This window comes from Lepus europaeus, chromosome 10 (assembly GCF_033115175.1).
Source record: "Lepus europaeus isolate LE1 chromosome 10, mLepTim1.pri, whole genome shotgun sequence".
In the NCBI taxonomy this organism is placed as follows: Eukaryota; Metazoa; Chordata; class Mammalia; order Lagomorpha; family Leporidae; genus Lepus; species Lepus europaeus.
In genome coordinates, this window is record NC_084836.1 from 25,309,610 (window position 1) to 25,322,468 (window position 12,859).

Sequence of the window (12,859 nt, forward strand, 5' to 3'; positions counted from 1 at the left end):
GGCCAGGGCATTAACCCACTGTGCCACAGCGCCGGCCCCTTTCTCTCATTCTTAAAAAATAAGCTAAAATTTTTAAATGAATTTTTTAAAAACTCAATATTTTGCTTACGTACTTACAAATGATCCTATACGTATTTACACACACACACACACACACTTTTTGAGAGGAGGGAGCGCTACCTCTAATTAAGTTACGCTCTCAGCAGACTTTTATATTTCACCCTTTAACATGCAAAGGTAGAGCTTGGCTTGGCTTGGTTTTAGTAAAATGAGGAAAATCCCATTTCTGTGCTTAGCCATGGTTCTCTGCATGCGACTGGGATAAGCACCTCTGCCCTAGGTCTTCATCCTGAAGTCCTCCCTTTATTCGGTTCATAGGGCTTTTGTCTTCCTTTTGAAGGGTCAGGACAGGTGATCCAAAAAACTCCCCTATGCAGGGCAAAACCCCCCTGACCTCATTTCCCAGGGGGCACTTGGGAGCCCTGCCCCCCCTCCCCGCAGCAGTCAGGGTGCACAAGAACCCGGTTTTAAAGCAGTTCCACATGAATGCCTGCTTCCCCTGTGTGCTCCATGGCTGGGAATGGCCACTTTGCCGAACACAATGCCATGCTGAATGTGCGTTTTCATTACCATGTGACCTGTTTCCAGCCTGGTATCTGCGCCGCGCATTCAGCGAACCCACGGCCAGGTTCACACCCACATATTTTGGACATTCTTCTGGCCTAAAACTGCACCCAGCGCATCTGTTCTGTGCAAAGGATTAATGAGAAGAAAAAAACTGCGTGTGCAGGTCAGAAGTCAGCCCAGCCCTGGCCCGGCCCTTCTGATGCCTTGTTAGCCCAGGAATACGAGTGCCAACTACCAGCCGGCCAGGGGCTGTGGCCTACTTTTAATGCAAACTTTTAGATTTACAAACGGGGGGTGGAGTGGCGAAGGCAGAGACAATTAGGAACAGAAGCAAATTGTGAAAAAAAAAATGTTTCTTTCTGTTATAATTCTTTGCCATTTGATAACCTAGGGTTTCTAACTCTTCCAGTCTTTTTTCCTTAGGACGTTCTATTATAAACAAGAGTACAATTAAACAAAAAGTTTTCTTTGGGGAAACAAAGAGTATAAGAAATATTGGGGGTTTTTTTCCTCCATAAGAGGAAAGAACAAGGGTTTTCCTGTTTTAAACCTCAAAATGGGGGTCCAGCTTTATGGCACAGCAGGTTAAGCCACTGCTGCTCCACTTCCGATGCAGCTCTCTGCTATGGCCTGGGAATGCAGTAGAGGATGGCCCAAGTCCTTGGGCCCCTGCACCTGCATGTGAGACCTGGAGGAAGCTCCTGGCCCCTGGCTTCGGATTGGCCCACCTCAGGCCGTAGCAGCCACTTGAGGTGTGACCCAGAGAATGGAGGATCTCTTTCTTTCTCTCTCTCTCTCTCTCTCTCTCTGCCTCTGCCTCTGCCTCTCTCTAACTCTGCATTTCAAATAAATAAATCTTTTTAAAAAAAGAAAGAAAAGAAAAGAATGAAAACCATTTCAATGATAATGCATCCCTACAGCACTGGCTGATAGACACATAAAAAATGATGCTACAAAAAATAACGAACATAAAGAACCCACATTAACCCAACCCAGTAAAACCCTGGTGGGGTTTCAGCTCATTCTGACTCTCTTGAGAAAGGAAACAAATAACCACACAAAATATGTTTGTCTTTTCCTTAGGGATCACACACTGATGACTCACATTTAAAATAATTTTCACTAAATGTTTTTTAATTTCAAGTGTCACTTTTCAAAGATTAGTGAGTACAGATGGGAAGTACAACGAACAAATCTAAATGCCTGCTTTTTATTCGATTAATAGAGCAGAAAAGAACTTAGTGTGGCTGAAAAGTATTACCCCAGGGCACCCCCTGGTGGAAAGATGCTGTAAGGCCACAGCTCCATGAAAAAAGTCTGCAAGTATTTTAATATAAGGAGATTGATGCTTCTTTTCTATTTTCATGAACTTTTCTCCATCTTTGATGGGGAATTAAAAATCACACTGGCACTCAAAAAGTACAGTCTCAGTACCCCTTCTAGTTATATCTATGTATATCTCAACAGATAACTTCTTTCATGCTAGATAAACATGAACCCTAGTTTTTAGAATCTCTTGATTATGGTACAGCTAAACTAACTCAGTTTTTATTCTCCTGATGAGCTAATTCCCACATGGATTACTTCCAGCACTAGCTGGACTTGAAGTAGTTTGTGAAATGTCAGCTTCCACTAAACCATTCACAGCACTAACCCCTGAGCTCATACTGGATGCCGGCTTCATAACCAATTTGTTATGAACACTGTATGAGCTGCTATTTGCTAAACTAGATGAGTGGCTCCTATTTATTTGGATTTTTAAAGATTTATTTATTCATTTATTTGAAAGGCAGAGTGACAGAAAGAGAGAGAGATTTTCTATCCACAGGTTTACTCTCGACTCCATCTGGGTCTCCCACAAGGGTGGCAGGGAAATCAAGTACTTGAGTCATCACCTAGTGCCTACCAGGTGCATTAACAAGGAGCTGGACTGGAAACGGAGCAGCCAAGACTCAAACTGGCACTCTGGTATGAGTTGTGGCATCCCAAGTGGTGGCTTAACCCACTATGCCAAAGTGCCCTTGCCAACTGATAGCAATTTTTTAAGAACATGAGTGGGAGCCAGTGCTGTGGTGCAGCAGGTTAATGCCCTGGCCTGAAGCGCCGGCATCCCATATGGGCACCAGTTCGAGACCTGGTGGCTCCACTTCCAATCCAGCTCTCAGCTATGGCCCGGGAAAGCAGTAGAAGATGGCCCAAGTCCTTGGGCCCCTGCACCCATGTGGGAGACCCGGAAGAAGCTCCTCGCTCCTGGCTTCGGATCAGCGCAGCTCGAGCTGTTGCAGCTAATTGGGGAGTGAACCAGCAGATGGAAGACCTCTCTCTCTCTCTCTGCCTCTCCTCTCTCTGTGTAACTCTGACTTTTGAATAAATAAATAAATTTAAAAAAAAAAAAGAACATGAGTGGCCACAGCTATAAATATGGTTTATATCTAGAAGATTCTTGCCACTGCTGACAAGACAAAATAATGAGGCGATAATTCAAACAAGCATCCACCATAATTTAACATTTCAGGAAATGCACACATTTCTTTTTCCTATTACCTTTTAGCTCATATTTAGATTTTTTAAGTGTTCTATACATCTTTTTTTTAAACAGTTATCTATTTATTTAAAGAGAGAGTGATGGGGAGGGAGTGGGCAGCGAACAGAGAGAGAGCAAGATCTTCCATCCAAATGGCTGCCACAGTGGGGACTGGTCCAGGTCGAAGCCAGGAGCACAGAGCTCCATCCAGGTCTCCCATGTGGGTGGCAGAGGCCCAAATACTTGGACCATCCTCTGCTGCTTTCCCAGGCACATTAACAGGCAGCTGGATTGGAAACAGAGCAGTCAGGACCCATCAGGGGCTTCAATAGGAGATGCCAGTGTTGCAGGCGGCAGCTCAGCTTGCTATGCCACAATATCAGTCCCAAGCGCCCTGTACATTGGAGGCTAAATTTTTATATTCTTATATTACACATTAGAAAGAGGCATCAAATTAGCACATACTGGGACAGGAATATTTTAGAATTGGGTTTAATAGCATCTTTAAACGCTGCTCAAGAGTATACTATTAGAGTGTTTTTTAAGACTTTTTTAAAAGATTTTTTACTTATTTAAGGTTTTTAAAGACACTTATTTCTTTCTTTCTTTCTTTCTTTTTTTTTTTTTTTTTTTTTTGACAGGCAGAGTGGATGCTGTTGGTTCACCCTCCAATGGCCGTTGCGGCTGGCACATCGCGCTGATCCAAAGCTAGGAGCCAGGTGCTTCTCCTGGTCTCCCATGCAGGTGCAGGGCCAAGGACTTGGGTCATCCTCCACTGCCTTCCCGGGCCATAGCAGAGAGCTGGACTGGAAGAGGGGCAACCGGGATAGAATCCAGCGCCCCAACTGGGACTAGAACCAGGATTAGCCTGTTGAGCCACGGCGCTGGCCTAAAGACACTTATTTCAAAGGCAAAGTAACAGAGAAAGAGGGGGAGAGAGAGAGAGCAAGCTATCTTCCACTAGCTTCCTCCCCAAATGCCCACCACAATTGGGGCTAGGCCAGACCGAAGCCAGGAACCTGGAACTCCATCTGGGTTTCCCACATGAGTGGCAGAAACCCAAGTACTTGGACCATCATCTGCCACCTCCTAGATACATTAGCGGGGAGCTGGATCAGCAGCAGAGGCAGGAATTGATCCCAGGCACTGTGATGTGGGATGTGCGTGTCCCAAGCAGTAGCTTAATCCGCAGCACCACAATGCCCTCCCTAAGTTTCTCTATGTCTTTGAGGAAAACACTCTCATCACTAATATAATCCACTTATTGTGAAGTCACAATGCAAATCCCACCACAGCAAGGTTCCTAAAAGGTCAGGTCTAACCAAGGCAACCTGAGGCGAATGAGATCTGGTTTTCAACACGGAATCAAAGCCAGGAGGTGGTGACTCGAGAAACAGGCTCACAGGGGCAAGACTAAACACCAGACTATCAAAGCACGGACAGAAGGCCCAGACCAAATGCTCACCACATAGCAGTGGGCTGACTGCTGCAGGACTTGCATCCCCAGACGAGAGCTGAGACCAAGCATCCTCCCCAAAGCATCCGAGGGTGACAGCATCCCGACAGATGATTGCAAATCAAAGTTCTTAAAGAGTTCAACTAACTGAGCAAGGGTCACCAGAGGTCAGGGCGTGTCCAGAAGGCAAGACATGCGATCTGCAGCCAGAAACAGAACCAGCATCGACTCTGGACAATGACTGAGAATGGATCTTGTCTCTTTCTTGTTGAGTTGGCCTGGACAGAGTGAGAGTGAAAGAGAGAAACAGAGACAGGAGCTCAGAGACTGAGATATTTATTTATTTATGTATTTATTTATTTATTTGAAAGGCAGCATTACAGAAAGAGAGAGAGAGAGAGATCTTCCATCCACTGGTTCACTCCTCAAATGGCCACAATGGCCAGGGTGGGGCCAGGCTGAAGCCAAGAGCCAGGAGCTTCATCCTGGTCTCTCACATGGGTGGCAGGGGCCCAGACACTTGGGGCAACTTCTGCTGTTTTCCCAGGTGCATTATCAGGGAGCTGGATTGGAAATGGAGGGGCTACAACGGGCGCACATATGGGATGCCAGCATTACAAGTTGCAGTTTAACCCACTGCGCCACAATGCCTGCCCCGAGACTGAGACATTTTTATTTCCTTATAATCTCCTTTCCCTACCAACATCAGATATATCCACAGGCATCCTCTGGATTACTGTGATAACCTTTTAGCACCCCTGTTTCCAGCTTCCAACCCTCACCATCACCCCAGTTATACTCTGCATCACTTGGGGGATTTTCCCAAAAGGCAGTTTTGCATGGGTTTCCTACTTGAAGTCCTTCATCAGGTCCCCATCAGTTACAAGAGAAAATCTAGACACTAAAAGACAGCATAATATATCAGCCTAGATGTTTTCCCCTGTGTATCCAGTAAATATTCATTTTTGTATCAATGGCACCCTAGCACTTTTTGTACTCTGTGTACTGTGCTGATCATCAAGAATACAATGCTGAACAAAACAGCCCTGGTCTTGGTGTAGCAGATTAAGCTGTCATCCCAGATGAGCACTGGTTCGAGTCCTTGCTGCTCCAGTTCCAATCAGTGTCCCTGCTAGTGCATCTGGGAAAGCAGCAGAAGATGACCCAAGTGTTTGGGCCCCTGCCGCCCACTTGGGAGACCTGGATGGAGCTCTGGGCTTCTGGCATCACCCTGCCTAGTCCTAACTATTGCAGTCATTTGGGGAGAAAATCAGCAGATGGAAGATGGATCTCTCTATGTCTCTCCCTCTCTCTGTCACTCTGCCTTTCTTTTTTTTTTAAGATTTATTTGTTATTTGAAAGGCAGAGTGACAGAGAGGCAGAGACAAAGAGACCTTCCATCTGCTGGTTCACTCCCTAAACGGCCACAACAGCCAGAGCTGGAGCTTCTTCCAGGGCTCCCAAGTGGGTGCAGGGGCCCAAGCACTTGGGCCATCTTCTGCTTTCCCAGGCCATAGCAGAGAGCTGGATGGGAAGTGGAGCAGCCAGGACTCAAACCAATACCCATATAGGTGGCCAGCACTGCAGGTGATGGCTTTACCCACTACACCACAGCGCTGGCCCCAATACATTGATTTTATCTTATTCTCTAGTATCAGAGATTGGGGAAATGTGCAAACACATACACACATTTGTTTGGCACCTATAATGTCTCTAACTAAATCTTTTTAAAAAAGAAAAGCAGTGTGCTGATGGAAGGCACATCAGCAAATAGAAGCACCAGACAGAAAGAACAGTAATTCCCGAGTCCATAATGACGAGACGCAGCATCTCGAGGGCGCATCCTGGCCGTTACACACAACAAAAGCAGATGCAGCCTCGCTCCAGGTATATTGAATTTGCTCTTTCAATCACTTGCAGGAGTATTAAGAAGCTACCAGAAGACTAATTTCTACCCAACACCAGGACAAGTTGCCAACAGTGGTTTAAAACAGAATAGCTGCTTCAGGAAACTGTGCATCCCCTTGTTGTCAAGGTGGGACAACAGACAGAAGATGGGAGGGGAATGAGAAGTTGCTCGAAATGTCCAGGTCAACAGCTGGCCTGGATTTTACAACATCTCTTGTAAACCTAAAAACTGGAAACTCCTGTCTAGGGACTTTCAGAGATAAACTATTTCAAAATTTTCATCTTTTTTTAAAAAAATATATTTATTTATTTTTTTATTTGAAAGGCAGAGTTACAGAGAGAGAGGTCTTTCATCTGCTGGTTCACTCCCCAGATAGCTGCAACAGCTGGGGCTGGGCCAATCCAAAGCCAGAAGCCTAGAGCTTCCTCCAGGTCTCCCATGTGGGTGCAGGGACCCAGAGACTTGGGCCATCTTTCACTGCTTTTCCAGGCCATGGCAGGGAGCTGGATCAGAAGTGGAGCAGCTGGGACTCGAACCAGTGCCCATATGGGATGCTGGTACTGCAGGGAGCAGCTTTACCTGCTACAGCACAGCACTGGCCCCTCAAGATTTTCCTCTTAATCTACGTGCACTCTTGTCCAACTTTCCCATTGCTTATAGAGGGATAGTAACCTCCAGTGGTTACATAATGAAGGAAAAAAAAGTATGCATTTTCCTGCACATTTACAATTATTCCTAAAAGCACTGTCATAGGGCCCAGAAAACAAGGTCGAGGGGACAGTGGCTTAAGAAGCAAATGCTACAGGAGTGTGAGTTTGCATGAGCAGTAGAGATGCTGGTGTCAGACAGCCAAGTCCCACGTCAGAGTGCCTGGGCTCGATGTCCAGCTCCAGCCTGATAACAGACTTCTGCTCCTGCAGACGCTGGGAAGCAGCAGTGATGGCTCAAGTGATGGGACCTGCCGCTCAGGAAGACATGTACTGCCTTCCCCTAACCCAGACCCAGCCCAGCCCTGGCCCCAGGCCTGGCCATTGTGGGCATTTGGGGGAGGGAACTGACACATGGGATTTCTGTTTCTCAAAAATAAACTAAAACTTCTTAAAAAAAAAAAAAAGAAAGAAAGAAAAGAAAAGAAAGTAAATGCTAGGGCCAGCATTGTGGCATAGCAGGTTAAGCTGCCACGTGGACACCAGCATCCCCCATGGGCACCCATTCAAGTCCTGGCCGCTCCACTTCTGATCCAGCTTCCTGCTAATGATCTGGGAAAATCAGCAGAAGATAGCCCAGACCTTGAGCCCCTGCACCCACATGGGAGACCCAGATGAAGCTCCTGCTCCTGGCTTCAACCTAGCCTGTACCAGCCATTGTGGCCATCTGGGGAGTGAACCAGAGGATAGAAGATCTCTCTCTCTCTCCATCTCTCCCTCTCTCTCTGCAACTCCACCTTTCAAATAAATAAAATAAATTTTAAAAAATTAATTAAAGCAAATGTTCCACTAATGATATAATAAAGAATTCTGTCACATTTTTACAATCATTTGGTCAAAACCAAAAGCAAATATGTAACTATATATCTGAATTTAGTTCATCAATTCATCTTCTTAATGAAATGCTTGCCCTTAAAAAAAAAAAAAAAGAAAGAAAGAAAGAAATTCTACAAAACAGAAAAACTCTATAGATTGGCCCTACAGATTGTTGTGGGGAGTAATGTTGGGAGGTAAAACTTCCAGCAAATATCTCATTCGATGCTTTTTTTTTTAAAGGGGGGGATTTATTTGAAAGGCCAAGTGACAGAAAGAGAGGGCATGACAGAAAAAGAAAGGGGGGGGGGGGGGGGGAGATGTTCCACCCACTGGTTCACTACCTTAGTAACTACAACAACCAGGGCAGTGCCAGACCAAAGCCAGGAGCCAGGAACCCTATCTTGGTCTCCCAGTTCATGAGTGGCATGAACCCAAGTGCTTGGGCCATCTGCTGCTGCTATGCTTCCAAGGCCGGTTGGCAAGAAGCTGGATCAGCAGCCGAGTGGCCAGGACTGAAGCCAGCACTCCAATATGAGATGCAGCATAGCCTTCTGCACCACAGCGCTTGCTTCCTATCGATGTTTTTAAACTACACAAAATACGTAAAGCTCCGTATTTGTATTTGTTCTCATGGTAGGTGTATAACAAATATAACTTTAATCTGGAGACTCAAAATTTCCTTCTTTGTAATAATACTCAATGACTATCAGTTAGGGATCATAATTTTTTTATTTTTTTTTTTGACAGGCAGAGTAGACAGTGAGAGAGAGAGACAGAAAGAAAGGTCTTCCTTTGCCGTTGGTTCAACCTCCAATGGCTACCATGGCCGGTGCACTGCGGCTGGCGCATCTCGCTAATCCGAAGGCAGGAGCCAGGTGCTTCTCCTGGTCTCCCATGGGGTGCAGGGCCCAAGGACTTGGGCCATCCTCCACTGCACTCCCAGGCCACAGCAGAGAGCTGGACTGGAAGAGAGGCAACCGGGACAGAATCTGGCGCCCCGACCGGGACTAGAACCCAGTGTGCCAGTGCCGCAAGGCAGAGGATTAGCCTATTGAGCCACGGCGCCGGCCCACCCAGTACTCTTAACAACTTTGTAGTGACTCATGAATACTCTGTTGCTATTTTCAGCAATAAAATCCAGTTGCAAAATAATAAGATCCTGTCACCACTATCAGCAACCACCCATCACTCACTGTGTGCTCAGTCACTGGCTATGTCTACTACTTTCACCTATAGTGCCCCACTTAATCCTCAGAAAAACTGTGAGCTCACCTATTTTTCAAGAAGCAAAAAGATTTGAATCAAAATCTATTTACTTTCAAAATCCATTGAGGCCAGAGCCCCAACTCACTTGGCTAATCCTCCGCCTGCAGCGCCGGCACCCCGGGGGTTCTAGACCCGGTTGGGGTGCTGGATTCTGTCCCGGTTGCTCCTCTTCCAGTCCAGCTCTCTGCTATGGCAGAGTGCAGTGGAGGATGGCCCAAGAGCTTGGGCCCTGCACTGCATGGGAGACCAGGAGGAAGCACCTGGCTCCTGGCTTCAGATTGGCACAGTGCACTGGCCGTAGCGGCTATTTGGGGGGTGAACCAATGGAAGGAAGAGCTTTCTCTCTGTCTCTCTCTCTCTCACTATCTAACTCTACCTGTCAAAAAAAAAAAAAAAATCCATTGAAATTTTTAAAAATTGCTCTGTATTCTTATTTGAAAGACAGATAAAGAAAACAATGCTTCATCTACTAGATCACATCCCAAATGCCCATAACAACTGGAGCTAGACCAGACCATAGTCAGGAGCCAGGGACTCAATTCAGGTCTTCCACGTGAGAGGGAGGAACTCCATGACTCCCAGGCGCACATAGCAGGAAGCTGGAATCTGAAATCTGAAAGGGTGGGGACTTAAACCCACGCTCTCGGATGTGGTTACTGGCATCCAAAGCAGCATTTTTTTTAAAGATTTATTTACTTATTTGAAAGACAGAGTTGCAGAGAGAGACACAGAGATCTTCCATCTGCTGCTTCACTCACCAAATGCCCCCCAGTAGCCAGGGCTAGGCCAGGCTCAAACCAGGAGCCAGGAACCTGGAGCTTCTTCTGGGTCTCCCACCTGAGTAGCAGGGGCCCAAATAGGTGGGCCATCTTCCTCTGCTTTCCTAGGCACATTAGCAGGGAGCTGGACCGGAAGTAGAGCAGCCGGGATCTCAGGCAGCTACTTAACTCACTAGGCCACAAAGCTCCCCAACCCGCATCCCCACCCCCGCCGCCCTGAGCAGCATTTTAACTCTGCACCAAATGCCAGCTTCTCAAAGTCACCGAACTTTTTATTCCAATTCCCACCTTGAAAACCTTTTCTGAGTCCCACTTAGTTCTAGAGTTTTGACACAATAACATTTCATAATACGGCAACTTTAAGGGTCCTGTGAAAATATTATACAGCTAGAGAGAAGGATCTGGGGAAGATAACAGCATCTGGAAAGCAGTCCTCTTTGAGAGAGCAAAGTTTCTGAAGGAAAAGCTTCGTGTGGGGCAACAAGGAGAAGATGCCAGTTCACCCAGCCAAATCTCCTAACTCAGTCCTGGCGACTGACAGGGGCAGCCATCACAGCCAGCGCAGGCACAGCCTCCCGGAAGCACACTGGAAACCTAAGACTTCAGGAACCAAAGCCCCTGGAGAAAGCGCAAGGCAGTCTGGTTGCTGTTAAGGTCATACCGCCCTCTGGCGGACAAAATGAAGGCTCTGGCCTTCCGTGGTTCCAAATGGCAGTTCTCCCTGTCGCTTGGTGAAAACGCTTTCCAACCCAAAGCCCATAATCTGCAGGAAGAGCCAAATCGGTGTGTTTCCGTACAAAGGGCAAAACCAAAGCAAGATGCTCCAGGCAAAGATCCTGTGAGTGGGTTTCCCTGCCTCTCTGTGAGGGCCCCTGTTCATGGCCCAGGCAGTGAGACTAACAAAGCACTCAGGTGAACAAGCTATCACTGCGCTGTGGCTTTCAAGTCTCTCAAAATAAACAGAAAGCAAGTTTAAAAAAAAAAAGTATAAGGAATTTTTGTCACTCTGTCTATCATGTTCATCTCTGGTTCCTTCTCACTTGGCCATCTGTTTGTCTAAAGCTTCTGGGTGGTGCTGGACTTCAGACCTGTTTCCTTGCAACTGGTCTGACTAGAGAGCCAGACTAGACAGTAGAGCACACACATGTCTTCAAACATAGACACACACGCGTGTCTGCACTTGAGGCCAGCAGGCAGGCACACAAGAAAATGCAGGAACATGTCCCTTCCCTCCTGTAGAAAATGGCTATGGAAACAATCTACGTGATAGTCAGATGACAAACGGAGGGGCTGGTGCTGTGGTGTAGCCAGTAAAACCACCGCCTGAAGTGCCAGCATCCCACATGGGCACCGGTTCGAGTCCCGGCTGCTCCACTTCCAATCCAGCTCTCTGTTATGGCCTGGGAAAGCAGTAGAAGATGGCCCAGGTCCTTGGGCTCCTGCACGCACATGAGAGACCTGGAAGAAGCTCTTGGCTCCTGGCTTTGGATCGGTGCAGCTCCGGCCGTTGCAGACACCTGGGGAATGAACCAGCAAATGGAAGACCTCTCTCTCTCTCTCTCTCTCTCTCTCTCTCTCTCTCTCTGCCTCTCTTTCAAATAAATAAATCTTTATATAAAAAAAAGACAAATGGATATAAAACATACCACATGTGTTTGTGTGTGCCTGTGTATGAGAGAGAGAGAAGAGAGAGAAAGACAGAATGAATACAGTATTCAGCCTTTAGAAAGAAGATCCTGCCATTTGCCACAGTGTGTATGGACCTAGAGGACATTATGCTAAATGAAATAAGCCAAGCAGAGATAGAAAAATATTGCATGATCACAGCTATATGTGGAATCTCCCCCCAAAATATCACATATTCAGAGATATAGAATGAAACAGTGGTTACCCTGGGGGGGGGGGTGAGGGGGGATGAAGAAATATAGGATACAGAGTAGAAAATATGTAGGATGAGCAAGTCTGAACAAGAGCCAACATGAGGACTCTAGTTAATAAAGTTACACTGCAGGGGCCAGCGCTGTGGCACAGTAGCCTAAGCCTCTGTCTGCGGCACTGGCATCCCGTATGGGCACTGGTTTGTGTCCTGGCTGCTCCACAGCTCTCTGCTGTGGCCTGGGAAAGCAGTAGAAGATGGCCCAAGTGCTTGGGCCCCTGCACCCGCATGGGAGACTGGGAAGAAGCACCTGGCTCCTGGCTCCAGATCCATGCAGCTCTGACCATTGCAGCCATTTGGGGAAGTGAACCAGCAGATGGAAAACCTCTCTCTCTCTCTCCCTCTGCCTCTCTGTAGCTCTGCCTCTCAAATAAATAAAACTTTAAAAAAGAAAAAAAAAGAAATCTATTGCAACTATGATTCCAAAATAAACAATAGATCATAATCTCATAATAAAATATAACATGAAAGCAATGAAATTATCAATATGAATATTTTTCATGTCTTATTTTCAAACCCATTTTTGTAATGTGAAAATCAACTCCTACTTCTGATATTAAGCTCAGTAGTAGGAATATTATAGTGTTTCATAATATGGGGATGGTGTGCATTCCACAAAATACTGAAACTTATTGCAGGAGAATAATGCTCAACATTAGTTCTACCCCACAGCCAAATACATTATGTATGTGTTCATGTAATATTTATTTTTTAAATTTTATATTTATTTTCATCATTTGAAAAGTGGGGGAGATATTGATCTGCCCTCGTTGCTGGTTCAAATGCCTGCAACATCCAGGTCTGTGCCAGGCCAAGGACAAGAACCTGGAACTGTCCAT

At 46.3% G+C, this 12,859-nt stretch overlaps 1 pseudogene; it reads right to left on the minus strand.

The window, feature by feature from the left end:
- Positions 1–12,859, minus strand: part of LOC133767996 (ADP-ribosylation factor-like protein 5A) — a 31,688-nt pseudogene that overhangs the window by 16,924 nt on the left and 1,905 nt on the right.